Raw genomic sequence first — 19,532 nt, 5'->3', positions numbered from 1 at the left:
TCGTGCTTTTTTTTTGTGTGCAAGTAAAATGCATTCTTAAAGTGTTACTTACAAGATATACAGGATATATACATTCTTATTTGTTTGCATTCACCCTCCTCATTGGATGGGTGTTTACGAAGTACATTATAGGAAATAACAAGAGCCATGTATGTGTACATTTTTCTGAAACATTTAAGCTTATTTTTTCCAAACATTAAAAATGTAACATATTAATTATTTCCACATATTCAGAGAATTGGTAAAACCGTGTAATCTGCTCAACCATCTGATTCTACAGACAGATTAAATGCATTGGAATTAATTCAAAATCTCAGCTGTGTTGCAAAAAGAAAGAAAAAAAAAGAAAGAAAGCACACTCATGTCCTTCATTGGTTTGTACTCACAGACCCGGGCTTGCTGCAATTACCTGCAAGAGTTAATGTGCACTGATCTGTAAAATAATTGTGAAGTGCTGAGAGGTTTTCCATTCCAAGTGGTCCCCAATGAATTGAGTGTTAAGTCCTCATGGCACAATAATGCAGAAGACATTTGTTCCTCAGATTTAGCCAGCAGGGAAGCAGCAGACTAAATGAAACCAGATTTCCTCCTCATATTTGTGCAACTGCTCAGTTGACAAAGTGAGCTACAGCTATGCACTGTATCTGAAAAGATGTCCCCTACTGTGATAGAGTACATGCTGTAAATATTGACAATAGATGATTTTTGAATCCAGTTTCTAATTCACTGTTTTAATTTATTCTGAGAATGCACAGTAGCGGTGAAAATGTCTTTCTCAGAATGATAAAACAATAAAAAAAACTGCAAGCACAGATCATACGTTGCAGGCTGACATTTATTTTATATGATAGTACACTGATATCTGCTTCAAAACAACACAATTTTAAGGGAAGAGTTACTTCAGTACCGTCGGTAATTCATTTCTGTGATAAATAGTAATTCTGTCAATATTTTTTTAAATGCTTCTTGTACAAAGAGCATAAACAAGTTTTTATCAGTGGAACTACGGAGCCCCTTCTTGTGTAAAGGATGCACGTCACAGAATATGAATATTGTTTCAGAGGCTTTAAAATATGACATGAAAAAAAAGATTAATCTTTCTAATCCCAAAAGACCATCTTGATCTCGGAGCTTGGATGCTCACTGTGAATCAAGTGAAAAAAAAAGTATTAAAAAGGGACAAATATCGCTTCTCCATTCGCAGCCAGATGTATGTGATAAAGCGAAATGTCAGCAAAAATACTAAAGCGGGATGTCAGCAGAGCCAGCTGACAGACGGGAGGGAAGAGGTAAAAATGTTCTATCATGTCCGACAAGGTGTTCTTTTTGAGATTTAAAGATCACTGCACAACTTTAAACATGTTTGTCACTTTTTACTCTGACGCCGAGAACTATCATGGGCTTCACAAGAACTTTATCTGCTCAGGCTCAAGGTAAGGGAGAGAGGGGGGGAAAAAAAGTCCATTCCCATTTATCTTAGCCAGGTTCCCTTCAAAGGCAACAAATAAATTACAGTGTACATTTGATACAAATTGATTTCTTAACTCAAATAACAATGTTGTCCCCCCGGTCAGGGCCATGTGTCACTCAGTCGCCAGTCTGAGTGAAAGCCTCAATCTGTCTCTGTGATAGAAATAGGGCTGACACATCTCCACCAAGGAATGCTAATCACGCGGGCCTGGCCTGGCCCTTTGTGGGCAGGCCATGATAAGGAAAATCAGTTTCCCCTCCTGTCAGACAGTGGGGCCTGCGCCCTGATCGCTGTCTGGGAGGAAACAAGCCATGGGCCTGGAAGTTACTGTCCTAGTTGTTTTGTTGTCTCGGTGTAGCTACATGACGGAGGATAGAGCGGGAGAGAGAGAGAGAGAGAGAGGTGGAGGGCAGAATGTTGGAAGAGGTGAAAAAAGTGAGGGAAATGGAACGAAGGCGAGTAAAGACAGAGGTGACAGGTAGATGGCGGAGGAGCTGGGTAAAAGACAGAGAATGAGAAGGGAAGAGAATGAAAGAAAGAGACTGTGAGCAAGTAAGAGAAGGAGAGAGAGAGAGAGAGAGAGATCAGGACAGATGCTATGGTTTTAAAGCCTCGGTGGCAGCTGTAGCATCAGAGATGGAGCTGGAGTGAACCCCAGTGAATATCTTGAGCCGATCTTATCAACGGCTGGGAGAAATGAGATATTGGCAGGAGCTGTTGAGTGCTCTCACAGCTGAGCAGGTTAATAGGGTTGGAAGGCAGGCCACAGGCTAATTGGATTTGCCGTGGCTTGATAAACAGTGGCAAGCCTTTTTTGCCAGCCAAACATACAGGTCGACTTCACCGCCCCACTTCAGCCCCCCCACAGCCCACTTCTCTTCCAAACCCCCTTCGCAACCACAACAAGAGAAGGGGAGAGCAGAATGAAGGCTATTTTCTTCTCCTTATTCCCAACAGGCTGGACTAGGAGGGTCTTGTTTGTGTATCTGCGCTTGCGTGTGTGTGTGTTTGTGTGTATGTGTACACGTGAGAGAGAGAGAGAGAGAGAGAGAGAGAGAGAGAGAGACTTGGCCATCTACTGATTTTAATCAAATACCATTTAACCTGTCTGACCTCCAAGAGTCATCACACATGGCCAGATCAAGCCGAGGTGTTCTTCTCTCTTGCTCGGCATTAGAGCAGTGGGTGTAAAGAGGTTGTCTGTGTAGACTGTTATTTCAACACCTCTCGCTCTAAAAGAAATGCCGGTTTCCACATCATCACCCTTTTTAATCTCACATCAAAACAAGTATTATTTATTCGATAAGGCCCAGGCAGAGCACTGTATTGGCGAGGCTTTAGAAAAGATCACGTCACCATTAAGCTAAAAATTTATTTTGGAACATGCAACAAAATAAAAAAAAAAATGTTTTACTTGGAATTCCAATTATATTAAATAATTTAATTAATAATTTTCTGTCCTATTTGGCTCATTAATGTGTAACTCTTTTTTTTTATGCAATGAAACTGCTCATGTGAAGTTCTTGTTTTTGTCTAACGACCACTTGCAAGCACACAAGTGATACCCTACAAATGATCCAGTCAGATTATTTACATGCACAAACCTATGCCCAGCAGGAAGCTCACATCAAAAGACTACACTTCCCACTCTTCCAGTTAAAGGTCGTCCAATCAGCAATACGAAATCCATACATCTTTGTCAGAGTGTATAAAGCAGGGGCTTCTCTGACTAACTTGGGTTCCCACACTTGTTTTGATCATATTCTAGTAGGTGGCCAGTGTTTGATTCTGTATGTTTGTGTATGTTTTTTTTTTGCCAGTGTGCTGTGTACACTGAAGTGGGTAGTGAGTCTTATGTGGTAGAATTATTTGTACTTCGAGTGTGAGGGCAGGGAGAAAAGCGTATCCATCAAAATCTATTTACAAGGCGAGGGACTTTGAGGAGCAAGCGACACAGACAGATTCAATTTTTTTTCTTCGTCTTCTTCTTCTTCTTTTTTTTTTTTTTGAAGGAATAGTACCCACTGTGAAACACCCTGGGGTGTCACACTGTCCTCATTTATATAAACAGCCCCGACCGGTGGATAACTCCTCTGCATGCTTGGGTGTAGCCAGATTGGCTTAGTTAGTGAGCACCCCACACAAGACAACCCAGGGAAAAAGTGTTTGGAAATAGAAGGGGAGAAAGAGAGGACAGTACACCAGGCTGCCTCTGGATATCCATTTGCAAAAGAAAAACATCAAGGCCTCAGACAGCTTTGAAAGGAGAAACTAAAACGGTGATTGATGTGGAAAAGGATGTTGGACATCAACTGTTGGACAGACTGCATTTGGTAAAAGTTCACAAATTTGCAGATAAGCCCCAATGTAAACGCAGAGAGAACCAGCCAAAAGAATGATAATGGCCTTCGGGGACAGGGAGGCGACTATCTGTTTGTAAAGTCCATTTTGGGATAGGTTTGTAACATTAGACGAACAAGGCCAATCTTGCAGTGCGTGTACATTCTGTAGGAAAAATTCTATCAGCACTCTCGGAGGGGAAACAAGTCCTAGGTTGCTTCTAGGAGTTCTGCTAAATGGACACAGTCTTTAGATTATAAGACGAAGAGATGAGGAGAAAGAGAACGTATGGAGATGGGAGAATGACAAAAAAAAAAAAAAAGAGGAAAAAAAAGGGACGGAGACTTGAAAAAAGAGGCAGACTCTTCCTTCATCCTTTTATCTCAACTGTTGCGGGTGATGGCAGGGTTGAAGGAGGAGGCCGTTTGGCATGAGCCATCTCACAGACTGAATTCATCAGCCCCTATAACTTCAACTTGCCCTTAAAGAATTTATGAATCTTCCGATAGTAATCGGCTGCATCCATTTCCTGAAGAAGAAAGGATAACTGATGTCTGTTAAACTGCCCAAAGGGACTGACCTCCACTTCTGGGTACAGAAGAAGGACACACATACACACAAACAGGCAAGTATGCAGATGCTGTATGTTCAGAATGTGTGCACACATATACACACATACATATACAGATACACACTCAAAAGGCAGATAAAAATACTCCCAATACTTCCTCTCAGTAGCCTTCAGAACCATCAACACCTTGTATTTTGACACAATACTGTAAGCATTGCTTTCTTCCTATGTGCAAACCCCCCCACCCAAACTTCTGCTTTTACAGCTGCTAATGATAACTGATGTATGAATAGACAAAGATATGTATTGTTGGGATGTCAAGATGAAGATCAAATATGCTGCAAGGTTCACAGTCCTGCAGTCTGGTTATTGATGCAAGGGAACCTGTTGTATCTTATTATAGTCACAAAACCCCCCAAAAAACACAACACCTTATATGTATATGTGCATTTCTAACCGTGTGTGTGTTCATAATCTGTGTTTAACAAATATTTGCATCCAACTTTTGTTTCTTTGTTAATTAGTTTTACACCTTTCACACAGAATGGAACAATTTAACAAAAGAAGAAGACATCCGCACAAATCTTAAGCACATACAATCCAACCCAAACCTGCTGCATTGCAATTCATAAAAAAACTCGACAGTTGACAGTCTATACATCAAAAATCTCAATCCAATGTTTCAGATACATTTTAAGTACTTAAATAAAAGGATTTACATATCGGATTTAATTAAATCAGCAGGTTGCTTTAAAGCAACAGACTTTTGATAAATGTGCGACGAGACTTTTGACTACAACTGACATATTGTGATCGCATTGTGCATTTTGGAATCACCTTTAACTCTTAGCATCTACAGGTTCATAACTAGTATGAATATGTCATTTTATACTTAAAGTTTTGGTGATTGCATGAAGTTGAAGACACATTGCGCATGACTCTTTTCAACTTAATGATCTGTCCATATTTTAATGACTCTACATTCAACAGGTACCTGCCTATACATGGTCTCTGGTGTATTTTTAGGCCACTCTGACTTCTGTTTCTACTGTTTTGCAATATATCAACACGCTTTTGATGCAACATAAATCTTAATTTCTACTTGGGTCCATTCCCGTGTAATAGAAATTTAATCTGTATAAAGTAACAAATCATCAGCATACAGAGATTTTTTACATCAGTACCTGTAACTACAATCTATTTCACCTCATCTAGTGAGCTTATTATCTGTGCCAATGGTTCTAAAGATACAGCAAATCAATAAAGCCCAGACTGGGCAGTCTTAATGAGTGCAATGCTCAGCAGGATATCTGTGTGACCACTGATTGCCTGTTTGAACTGCGGCAATAGGGCTATTTTAAAATGTAACACATATATTATTGAAATTGCCATCAAAATGCATTTGTGTATAAAAGGTTGAACCAACCTCTTTTATTATTTTTCTCTTGAATTTCCCATTTCTGTCTCTTTCTCTCTCTGTTTCCAGCAGTAGGTAGCAGTATAATTAGCACCTTAAGTTGTTTTTGGGCCCATAAACTCCTCCAGGTTTGGGATCTGGCTCTGTATGAAGTGGACAGAACACAAGCGCCTTATCTGGTGTTGCCTGTGTTTTCACAGCTGACCATTCCCTTCTTTTTTCCTGACTATCATCTTTCAGGCTGTGCTCAGATTCCATTCCTCACACATCAGAACAGAGACATTCATCTTAAGGATGACATCTGTGGTGAATTTCTCAATAACCTAATAGTCATTCGGCACAGGAGGGGCTAGGGTTTTGAAAGTGGGGAATAGGGGATTATGACATATAAAATGCTAAAACCCTGCTAGGTGGGCGTGGGGCGGTTGCGCATAAAGTTCAAATTTGGTAATTCAAGTTAATGTGGTTTGTGGTCCTCCAGAGGCTGGACCATAATCCATGGCATGATACATTCAAGCCTAGATATGTAATACGTTTTACCAAGGCCATAGGTTCCATATAATATCATTAGCTTGCAGTTAACACAAGAATTTGTAGGAGAAGCAAGTGTTTGTTTACTTTTCTCCCCAGAAAAGGCTGTTAAAGCCAAGAGTAACACCACATTTTACATTGTAGGAACACATGTCATGCACTGAAATGCTTATGTTGGTCTTACTGCCATGGTTACAGAGTGGATTGGATTTCTTCTCCATTTCTCACAACAGACATCCATCTTCTTTTTTTTTCAGAAATCTGAAATTAAGCATTGCCAAATTCTATAAACAAATTACAAATCTTCAGTTTATGAGGCTCCTAATGCTGTAAAAGGCCGCACCCTGACGCAATGTCAGACAATAGTGTTTTATGAGTACTATCTTCTGCCCCAACACCTATATGTGATTTGTATCTGCCATGATCCATATGGTGTGGATGATGTGCTTTGAAGAGGCCCATCAGTCAGTTAATCTAAAAGAAAATAGTAGCAGCAGATATCTCCCTCTTTTCAAGACAAACCAAAGAGAGAGAGAGAAGGACAGAGGGGGATTCAAAGCAGAGCAAAATCAGCTCCTCTCAGAGATGGAGAGGGTGGTTTAGAGGGGGGATTAAGGCACTCCCTCACTGTGGAGCCAGCTTTTATAAGGTACATCATATTACTTCAGCTTCACACTTTCATAGATATATCATCATCTGCCTCCCACCAAAGCCTGGCTGTTATGCCTGCGTATTCTGTCTCAAACAAGATTAATACTTATACACTTGGTGTGTAAGGAAACACAGTGACAGTAAGCTGACAGTACCTACTGTATGTAAAGCTTACACCCAGTTCAATATCTTGTTTAATGTGTAACCCTGTGGAGATTATTCCCTAATGCACCTCGGCTCCTGATGATCTCAAATGAAACCTTGTGTATGAGCATGAATGCAACTAATATTTTAAATGTTATTTTTCTCTCTTAGTCTTGTAAAGAGCAGTGCTGCAATGGTTTTGTGCCTACACTGATGTATTGTTCTGTCTTTTTCACAAAATGATCGGATGGCAAAAACATGGACAGAGACTGAGATCAAAGCTACCATGAACGTCTTTTGCTTCACACCAACCTCTTAACCAATCTAGAGCAGGCTAAACACAGACAAATTATGGCTTGACACAGTTCATCTCCCAATTAATTGTGAAAGAATATTCTTTAGTTTGTACCAGTTTCCAAACAAGAAACCTGACAAAGGGAATATGTAAAAAATATATGTATATAAATATATATCTATATATATTTATATATATATATAGATATATTCTTTTATGTCAAGCCAGTGTCCTAGAGTAAGATTAGGGCTGCTGTGAGCATGTTTGACTAGTCAGTTCATTGCCTGGGGAGAGTCCCCAGGCAAAATCCATACCCTGAGTTCAGTGCTGCCTTTAGAAGCAAGCCACGGAAATGATTAGTGCTGCTCAGCTGAAAAGCACAAAGGGGCCCGTTGGCTGGCCCTGAAAGTTTCAAAGTGAAACCAGTACACCTTGTGTCTGTGTTAATTGATCACAGGCACATTATCTTGCCTGTTCAAGGCTTAATTTGCCCTCTGAATCAACACCTTTTGTCGACTACTGCAGTCATTTGTTGGAAGGGGAAAAAAAGAATCACCACAGCTTAATCATTCCAAGCAGGTGTGAGTCCCAGCCAATTTTCTGCTCCCTTTTGTCATTTAGTCTTCTCATACAGGTTGTATTTCATTGCACGGAGTGGAATTTAGTGGCTCTTTTCAGTGCGAGGAATGAATATTACAGAAAATAAAACAGGAATGGAACACGCCTGTGCGTGGATGTGCATGTGTTTTGCAATAAATTAAATTGTTTGTCAGATAGGGAGAAGATAGAGTGGCCTCATAAGAATACTAGTTCTGTGTAAGTTTTAGATGCCAAAAAACATAAAGATCCAGAATTGCAATAACTACATATATATGTGTGTGTGTGCTTATGTTTTTAAATAAATTACAGCAGTAAATATGATAAAATGATATTTTCTATACAAAAAAATGCAGCACAATACAATCAGTATTTTAACAATAGCGGTTTTTATTTAATCCAGGCTTCTGACAATTCATGCATCAGTGCTTCAGAAGATCAGGAATCCATGAATACATAAAGTCAGAAAAATAATATGAAAAAGAGTATAAATCTCTCATGTATCTCACTGACAACTATAATACATTTATACATTATTTGCAGTGATACATCCCAAACCTATTTTATTTTCAGGCCGTAAACAGTGTTGAATGCTGGTACACGATGCATGTTTTTCAAAGCTTTGTCAAATGGATGCTTCTTGTTTTTATTCAAATTGAAATAATATTGTCACCTTAGAAGAATATTGATGTGTTGGATAAGCCTCTGCAGTAAGTATGCAGAGGACTATATTGCAGATGCTCGTGCAGCAGAGTGAATCTGTCTTTTACTAGATGGAGACGATCTTGTTTATTAGCCTGTTAATTCGTGTGAACTTCAATCTAAATATTTTTTGACGTGGCAAGCTGTAGAAAATCATCCAAAAGTAAATACATGACTTTAAAAAAACAGAAACATTTTTTAAATTGTTTTGAAATAAGATTAAAAACTCAGAAATGGCACAAATAGATGCAAAACTACAGTGGAATGACAAAAGTAAACATTTTTGGGAAATTCTGGTGGCGTACTAAGTACTTACTTTGCAATTTTGGGGCTCAAACATCTGTCCTTTATCCGCCCTGTGCTTCTCTGCATGCTTTTATTATAATCGAGCAGAATTCCCTCACAAATAAATCTTATTTTATTAACCGCACATGTTTTCCTCCTAAGACTCAGTAGGCCTTTGACAAGGTGTTAAATGTCATTTGAAAAAGTGACTCATGGCCTGATTCTATATGACACGGTTGGCTTACTACAGTCGACAACTCACCATGCATTTGCTTTGAGATAAGAATGTTATCAACACCCTGGTGTCTGTGCAATGAGGGTGATTAGAAGACATATAGTACAAACACTTCCATTTTGACTTCAGAAACCTTACCTCCACCCATTTGTAGCTGCACAAATCTATCATAGGAGGGGATCAGCTAAGGGAAATGTGTATTTCATTTCAGTTGCTGTCCCCTTTCTTAATGGGTAGCCATCCAGAGAGAATGAAATGATTGATTTTTGTCATCCTGAATGAGGATAAATGAATGGAAGCTAAATCTTCCATGAGGAGGAGGTGGAAGAGGAGTCGCAGGAGAGGGTTGGGGGGGGCTTAGCTTTCCTTGCACGTCTGGCTAGACGGAAACTCAGCAAACCTGTACGGCTGTAACAGGGGAAAAGAATAGAGTGTGTGTATGTGACTGAGAATTACAGCCGGTGTGTGCGCACATGGGCACTCATGCACGTGCGTGTTCGCTTACACTTTGCTTCTAAGGTTACCTAATGAAATATTGATGGGAGATGTGGGAAGTGCGGGGGCTGGGTTGGCTGGGGGTTGGTGGTGTTGGAACTGTAACTGCTGCTTCCTGTAGCTTGGGACATCTCTGTCACTCTGGATCTCAGCGAGACAGCCCTGCCCTAATTTAATCTGACTTTGAATGAGTCTGTATCACAGGAGTTAAAAAAAAAAAAAAGCAAACTTACTTCACTGCAAAGAGTAACAGAGAGAGAGAATAAAGGAAATGAAATCGAGAAAAGGTGGTGCTGAAAAGTTCACAAACACATCATAATCAATATGTAACGTTGCCTGTCAAAGATGTCTAATATATACTTTTCAAATGTGACAAAACAAAGAGCTTATTATATAGATGCGACGCAGCACCGCTCAGGCTATTATAATGTCTGACTGATGTTATGCTGCGAGTGTGAGTCCGCTAATGGACCGAGATACATCTTGGGATTCATTTCATGATTAGATGCAGCTTAGTAGTTTCTCGGCAAAAAGATAGCAAACTGTGAACTGTGTGACAGCAACGAGCTGCTCTACAGAGCGGCTGCTGCATAATTACCTGCCTCTGACACCATTTAGTATGTCCATCTCTCCACAAAACCCGAGGCAGAGGTCCTTCAGCATCTATCACGAGTCGCATTGTTTGAATCAAGACCGGCTTTTTTTCTAATTTGGCTTTGCTTTGTAATGTGAGACTATAAGGGCGGCAAATGTTCCTATTAGTAAAATCCCAAAACAACTGTGTCTGTGTAGGTACACGATGGCTAAAATACAGGTCATCCGAGGCCTGTTTATTTTAAGCGACATCACTCACCGGCACAAATTCAAATGATTAGATTTAAAAATGTTGCGAAAACGTTGTCCGCCTCATTAACAAACATCAATAATTAAATATAACGCAGTTCATAATGGCACCACCTACTATGACCTCAATAATAAACACAAAACAGAATCATTACATTTTTGCTAACATGTAAAGAATTTGTGGTAATGTTGTTATATGGGATTGCTTTACATTTCATTTGCAAAATAAAACAGCTGGTGGTGATCCTTTTGGTCTTTGAAGTAAAGCAAAATATGCATCTTAAGAAAAACCACTGCGCTTAAAAAGAGACATGAGGGATGAAAATTCTATTTCATTACTCCTCTTTATTTCACCTACTAGTTTTCTCTGTTATGGGGCGTCATACTTTATCCAGGTTCTTGATTCCACTCTGTCTAAGTAGCTCGATAAGTGACAGCACATGTGCCAATAGCTTAGAGTTCCCAAGCAGAGTTGGGAGTAACTGATGCAGCTCCTGTGAGTTCAACCAAAGGATATCGAGATGTTTTAATATATTGGAAATTTTAGCGACTGCAGAACACCACTGAAATGAGATATTATTGACCCGCCAAAAACCATTCTGAATGACATCCACAATAATTACACAGCAAGTCACATGCAACTGCCAAACTAAATGAGACACATGCTTGCGAAATGTGAACATGGTGTTTTGATTTGTTTGGCACTCACAAATGCCAAAAAGTCATCTAAGTACTCATCTTTGCGGTGGAGATATCTAAATGTGCCAACCTGAGCAAAATTAGGTCTGTTGGGAATGAGAATGATTTTTATCGCATCCATCATTTTGTGTGTGTAGCAAGCACTTGGAATAATCTGCTAAAAATCTACCAGTACAAAGATTTTTCATATTCCATTCTCAAGTACTTCTCTATCTTAGCAAGCCAATCGTAAACCCTTTAAAGCTTCTATTCTGAATAAACAGATCTAACTTATCCGTTTTCACTCGCACTTTCCATGACTTTTTTTTTTTTCTTTCACAAACCAATACACAAGAAAAATAGAATTAATAGGTTATATTTTTATCGACCCTCTTATCAGAGTGGCAAAATGTATTCGACAACAGCAAACACTATGTTTTCTCCTTGCTATCTCTGCTAACATGATGACGGCTAGCGTGCACTAATCTTGTAAAGTCAACCTTTTAAAAGGGAAGAGGCGGCGGATGGGGCTGGGAGAAAAAGGGCTGGACGGACAGCTATGTACAGGATTGTATCCGCACTAGGAGCTGCCCCTGTCCATATCCAATGTAAGGTTATAGGAATATCATAATCCCTCCTCTGAGCTCCTTTGCGCGGAAGATGATGACTAAATTTCCAGTGTCTTATCACACACTCCCAGACTGGAACTAGTACAAGGGGTTCTGAGGGAGGAACCCAGCATGAAAAGTGCTGGGGATGAGATGATCAGATTAGCGGTGGCTATTGGATTTGTTTGTGGTGGTTGCAATCGGAGCGAAGCAGGCGTTGTTCAAAATGCCCATGGAGATGCAAAGCCTCCACCGATCCTTTCACCCATAAAAAATAAATAAATACTCTTCTTGGGGGTTTTTTCAGGAGTGTAATGTGGGGTGCTCCTGCAGGGGTAGGTGGGGGTTGAGTTGGGGGGAAACAAATTTAACACTTCAGGGGCTTGGAGAGGGAGGGAGGGAGGGAGGAGGAGTGGGGGGAAGTTGTGTATTTTATCAGGTGGGAGGATGCTGGACTACTTCACGCAGTGAGACAAGTGGGATTGACTGGCGGTATTCAGCAGAACGCAGGCTGGTTGAGTGCTGATGGCTGCCTGCGAGGCGGAAGGCTGTGGCGGTAGGTCTTCAGAAACCTCACCTGAGGCACAGTGAGCCATTGTGAATTCAGGAACCTCTCCTATACCATGCATGCCATGTGCAGGGCTGGATTGGGGAGGAGACAACAGGCAGCGCTGCAGATGCCTCGGAGGAAGGCAGAAAAGCAGGGAGGGTGAAAGAAGTGGGGGCTGAAGGGGAAGAGAGAGTTGGCTGATGCAGGGGATGAGCTCCTCTAAACCAAGATAGCACAGACCAAGAAAGTGTGTCATTGTTCAATGAGACAGGAGAGAGATCCAAGTAAAGGGATATTACATATAGAAAATATGTCTTTAAGGTTTCAGTGGCGGTATCAATCATTGTAATGACTGTGGGATAGATTCTTAATGATGATGAAGTAAATACTGCTCACTGTATTGAGGAATGGAGGCTATTTCAAAAGGAATCCTTGCAGGACTCTTGGGGAAAGACTTAGCAGTGAGGGGCAAAAAAAACCTGCAGAAGACATTATTCGGTGAATATATAAGTTAGTTTTTTATTATATATGTTTTGCTTTTTGGTAATACTTGAGGATATGTCTTGTTTGTGTTGTGTAAAAAATAAATTTGCATCAGCGCTGCATAAAACAAGGCTGTTAAGCACTCAGTGTCAAATCACATATCTGCTGGGTTTAAATGCATCACTCCCATAAGCATTCCAGTCTTGCAAGCTATTTTCCCACATGTTTAATTTTGTTAAGTGATGCAAAAGGATGTCAATACTGGTCTGTACCACTTACCTTGAATACCTTGTGCGGACAGCAGACAAAGATGTGGCTTTGCTTATATGACATAATACAGCGGTGCACTTTGTACCCCTAAGCCAGGTCATTTCAATAGAGAAAAAAGCCACTGAGTCAGCTTGGCGAGACAATGTCGATAAGGTAATGGCACAGATCAATACCAAAGATTTGAGCCAGATCTTAATTAAAGAAACAGCTGCTGATACAAATGATGTTTTCAATGTATTGATATCGCAGGGGGGCAAAGGGTGGGTTGGCTGTAGCGGAGCACCTGATCAATGTACTTAACATTAGCATTCCTTTTCATCATGTACCAAGATCACTTAATTCTCCCTCTCCTCCTCTTGTTCTATCACTCTATCACTCTCCCTCTCTTTTTCCAAGTGCCTTTTTCAGAACCATCGGGGGCAACTCGCATCCCCCCTCCCTGCCCCCACCTCGCAAGGTGAACTTGAAGGTCTGCAAGGTTGTGCTTTTATGTGTCTCAAACTTCCTGTGGTCACTGTGTGTTAAAGCGGTGAAAAATCAAAGACGCTGTTAAGACCAACAACAGGATTCAAGCATCAAATGTATGAAAATCAATTGTCTTTCACACAGAAAAAAAAAAAAACACTTTCAATTACACAATGCTAATCTTTGGGAGAGGCTTTTTTTCTCCCTCTTCAATGTACAGGTTAATGATGTCAAATAATTGAAAGGGGATTTCTGGATTACTCATATGGAATTTTATCTTTTCTTTGTACTGCTCCCTTGTGTATTGTTCTTTGGAAGAACAGGTTGAAAAGGAGGAGCTTGTCATGACTTAGAAAAATGAACAAAAAAGCAAAGCCCACGTTGTAAATTCCTTATGCAGAAAACCAAGACAAGAGAGTGTCTGCTGTCTCCAGGCAACAGCGAACAAAAAAAACAACAACAACAAAAAAAAACTTAAGATGCTGTAGCCTCTTGTGAATGGTAAAACAATAATTATTAAAAGGGAAGCTGAATTGATGGATCCCATTAAAGCTAACACAGAGTCTCCAGAGGCCTCGCAGCACAAACAGTCCAAAGTCAATAGTGCGATTCCCCAGGTATCCCTGACCAGGACCCAGTTTAAAGAGACATCAATCTGGCATGTCAGTTCCCAGCTAATGAAGCTACAGCCGATCAATATTCAGGATACTACTACTACCTTAAATGAAGTACTAATGCTTGTAGAGATTACACCATATGGGTTCACACACTGAGAAGTTTTCGTCTTAAACGCGTAGAGTCACGTCACAAAATGACAGCTTTGTAAAATTATGATAAAATACTGTAAAATTCTTTGTAAATAAATTTCAAACACTGAAAAAACATACCCTTCTTCATTGCATTGATCTGCAGTAGTGTGAAAGATATAATAATTATCTAGCTACTGGTCATGTCTGTGTGAATTAGCAGTGTACCATCAACGTCCAATGTGAATTTTTCTACTTAGCATCAGTTTTTCAAATAAATGCATATTAAAAAAATCTGTCAGGATAGTTGAAAACAAACTACTGATACAAAAGCAAAGTTGAGAGTCAAGGTTATTTTAGTTTAATTTTATAATATTAGGGCTAATGTAAGTATCAACATTCCAGAAAGATTTTTAACTCCAGTCAACATAAACATGTGCGACCACCGAAATTCTGACTATATGTGATAATCAAATGAATAATATATAATTAGCAGCCTGGTTATCCCTTTGTGACATGCACATTCTGTCCAAAAGCTTTTTCTTTTTTTAAACAGCATTCTTATTTGAACCTTTTTTCCCCTCATTCTTTCATTTTATGCATCACATGTTAATGCTACTGAAAGTTTTATCATTCCCTTCCATTATCCTAATGCATGTGATATGTGAAAGCTCTCTAAATCATGTATTAGGGCATTGTGCTATGTAAAACAGACTGAATTACACTATATTCGGGGATAACAAGGACATTTGTCTTTGAACTCATCTGATGCTTTTTAAAAAAAGAGACAGGAGATAAAGTGTCTGCAGCGTCCTTTTCAGTGCACCAGATAGTATTCAAATTAAAACTGCATCTTTACTTTTTTATTTTTATTTTAATCAAACATATACTCTCATATGTGTGTCTTGGATTGCAGGCCAGGCATGTTGGGGGGTTTACAGCCAGTGCACAATCCTGTCCGCAAACCAAAGAAAAAGATATAGCGAGGAAAGAAACAACAACAACACTCATTCACATTTCCACCCCAAACTGAATATTCTGCACCAAGTAACAAAACAATGAGATTAAAGCATCCGGAGCCTTTTTGAAATCAAATGTATTGCACACTAAAGCACTGAAGGCGGTGTAGTGGATGTAGTAGCTCAATCATTACCAGTTAATAAGGAGGGCTAGGTGTGGTAGAGAATTGACTGACATCCTAATACTGAAATAATTTCCACTTTCTCACCACCTCCCTCTCGCAAGGCAGGGAATTATTATTATCACATCAAAGGCTTCCTTTAAAATGGGTATAAAAATCATTTAAACAGAGAATGGCGGTGATTATTCAAACTAGGTTATTTGCCAGGGTGTGTATGTAATATGGCATCGTCGTCAAGACAACTTCATTTCCCGCTAAATTGCTGTCTGTCACCAGAATAAGTAAATTTGCCACTGTTTTATCAGCATCATTGTGTCAAGTTAGGGGGATACATCAAACAGTCAATCTGATCAACAGGAAATGAACACACAGTGAATAATGCAATGACTGAAAGGAGAGCGGATTGGTCTATTGATGTGCCGAATGTAAATGTCCCCTCCTGGGTTTTTTTTTTTTTTTTGGTTTTGTTCAAAGGCATTAAAAAAAAAAAAAAAACTCCCATCATCCAGTGAAATGTTGGCTTATCATAGTGGCTCTAGGACTGTATTTATTACCTGTTACCTCAGCGGGCTGACATTTAAATTTAAAATGTATAATGATTCTCAACCTAAATATGCACACACACACAGGTTAACACAACATAGATATGAATGTATTGAAGACCAGTCACTTGTAAGCATATTAATACAGTGACTTCACTATACTTCAGACTAAGGTCCGTGTCAGTCTTCGCAGCTACCTCTGGTAAAAATTATGACTCCCGCTGTTCTCGTTTGAACCTATGCATCCAACGTATAAATATGACCTCAGTGGGATCATTTAACCGCAAGATTCCAACACGCTGAAATTACCTTTTCTTATGCTCAAGAGAGAATTGTGATACTCTCCAAAAGATTGGGCGAGAGAGAGAGAGAGAGAGAGAGAGAGAGAGAGAGAGGAGGGAGAAAGAGGCAGACAGAAAAAAAAGGGGGGGAAAAAACAACATAATGGAGTTTGGAGGTCTTTTGTGGAGCTGATATTGTCTCTTAGTTTGATGTTTGCCTTCAGGATAAAAAGAGCTCCTTTGGAGTAACAATATACACCAAAATAAAGAATTGAGCTTGAAAGAAAAAGGGACAACAGCAATAACGGAACAATGGTGCACAATGGCAGGTATTTAACTGCCCTAGGAGAAGAGGGATGGGTTTACGGTCATGTCTCCCAGAATAACGCCTCACAACTAAGGTCACAAGAAATGTTTCCTGGCTTTTCAAAACCTGCCTGGATTCATTATATTTTGAGGGGATCAGGCCAGAGATTCATGAACAGCGGTTTAACCCCCCCAATTAGTCAAAGTCCCTCTGAGGCATTCTCTATCTCGTGTTGATACATGAGGCTACGGTGACAAACCTGCCCCGAGGTTAGATGATTCAACTCCAAAGTGAGTTCAAAGCACTCTTGTTAAACTTGGAACACAATACCGCACTGCCAAGGGTAGAGGTACACCCTGAACAGGCAACAATGGCCAGGCGCTGTATTGGAACACCTGAAAACTATAGAAGGACATGGACGAGGACATCACGTCATCCCTGTCCTCAATGTTTAATTGACACTGACGATTTTAGGACAATGATTAGACATGACAGGTAAATCCTGAGCCAAAGCAAGACAGGAGAACAACAATAATTTCATCCTTTTGGCAAATAAAGTATCAAAAAGCAATGGTATTAGGTATGTTTTACTTGCTTCTTATCATGTTAGCATATTTTTTGACAATTATCTCTACAGAATTGGAGGAAAGGTAACGGTATCAAGCACAATAGCGACATATATCAAGATTCAAGGTTTTTCTAAGGCCCCAAGTCGAAATCCAGCCAAAAGACAGGTTTTTCAGACACATAAATTGGCTTGACTCGACAAACAGTTCCCACTGTTAATACGTTATATATCTTGAGCTTCATGTAAAGCCAGAACTGCCTTAACAAACGGCCAATACGGAGCTTTGCTGTAACACGCCCAGAGTCTAAAGAGTCACAGATCTTGTTTCCATCTTGGCCCCACAAGTGGAAAATAAAATTTGCTCCATTAAAGCACAGTAGTAATTCAAGATGGTAGTATGTCATTATGGCGGTTTGCTCAGAGACAATAAAATGAAACATGCTCAGTGCTTTAAACTATAGAATCAATTGGTTTGTTGAATTTGGCAGACAGCTTTAGCACTACAACGGTATTTTTTTACTTTTTTTTTTCCAAACAACTTCATATTCATGTTCACTTCAAAACACGGCCATCCTTTTAGTCTCTCTCCTAACATTTACAGCATTTTAATGATGACAGTCTAATTATAATTGTTGCCAGGCCCACACGTACCTTGAGTTTTACTAAATATTTTTGCTGCCTAACTTTAATAGCACCACTCCCATATGAGTGGTACATCGGAAATGCATATGGTTGCTTTTATAAAGCACTGACAGATGACCTGTTTTGTCATTTTAAGTTGAAAGACCTTGATGTACAGTCATGTAAGCCAATATATGGTCATTTTGCTCTCATCTCTTCTTACCAGAAAGATTAAACAATTTATCGGTTCCAGAGGAAATGGCCCAAGTCCAATCCCATTTTTTTCTTCCTCCTGATTCTGTAATAGAGTTGTCAGGAGACTGGAGATTTTTTTATGTATTTATTTATTTTTATTTTTTTGCCATTCAAAAGTGCTTTTTGGTTATCTATATCTCAAAAGCTTTCGACTCATCAATGAGTAATTTCAAACTGTTCCAAGATGATAGGTGTGTGAATAAGAAACATTGCCCGCAGCAAATAAAGAAAGTGGTTGAAAGAAAAAAAGAGAAAAAAATATTTATATATATATACAGTTTTTATATATAAGGGGCTGCAGTGAAGAATGCAAGGAAGATAAATAAGACAGATACTTTGTTTCATTGTCAGTGGCACTCCAGGGTTATTTGAAGCACTTATTTATGCACTGTAAGCAGAACAATACCGGCGAGCAGAAATGATTAAATACAGACTCTTCAAGCAATAGACATCTCATTGTGGTGGGCCCTGGCTTGCCACTGGGCCAGCTTGATAAAAGCACTATGAGCTGATAGCTGATACAATTTGCCGGCGATTTGAATGGGAGAGGCTGGGAGGAAGGGGCTGCGGCTCAGTTGGTCTGTCGCTGACAGCCTGTATAAGCTATAATAAAATCATTAGAATGTAAATGCTTTATTGCAAAATAAGAGCCTCAAGCTAGGGTGACATTATCTGCCGCCACCCGAATGAAAGCGCCGATTAGCATTCCCTGATTCAATGATAGAAGCAACTTATCTTTATTAAAATTTTTCAAATCGAGTCTTCATTTTTCATGATTGAGTTTTAAGCAAATGTAATATCCAGTTCAGTTTGTGTATGAAATGGATGGAGGGAGGGAGCAGGATGCCCCAGAAATAATTAGTGTACACATTTCTTGCCTACATGTGTTTCATAACCAACAAATTGGATTTCATATTTGACGTGTCACTATCTAATACATTTGCATGAAAATATGGGGCTGAGTTTACAGAATAATTACTGAAAGTGTACACCTCTTTAACATGTGTCTCATAAGAATGAAATTTGATTTGTTTGAATGTGACTGTCGTGGTGTTGCCAAATAATTGTTGCGGAATATGAGGGTTAGACGCTGACTTGATTTAGATGTTCATATTCATGACACACACACATTTTCAGCTGAGTCTTTAAGCAGGCCGATGCTTAGTAGGCAGACAGTCAATTCTTATGCAAATAGCCTGCTACTGAGTACGGGATATAATATGCTGTAGATCAAATGTCACACTGGGAGTAAGAGTCTGTGTGATATAAAAATGGCTGACTTACATATTGTTCTGTAATATATGCTTCCTAATTTGATATTCCTATTTTATCTCTTAGATGTAATTCCCCACCCTCCCCCCAAAATGTACAGCTTTATAGGAAGGCTGGTGACACACAAGATATCCTCCGAGTTGTTTGCGACACCTTTGAACAGTTAAT

The sequence above is a fragment of the Stegastes partitus genome, unplaced genomic scaffold, assembly GCF_000690725.1.
Source record: "Stegastes partitus isolate 25-593 unplaced genomic scaffold, Stegastes_partitus-1.0.2 Scaffold919, whole genome shotgun sequence".
Lineage (NCBI taxonomy): Eukaryota > Metazoa > Chordata > Actinopteri > Pomacentridae > Stegastes > Stegastes partitus.
The sequence above is the reverse complement of the archived record's forward strand: the minus strand, read 5'-3'. Positions refer to the sequence as shown.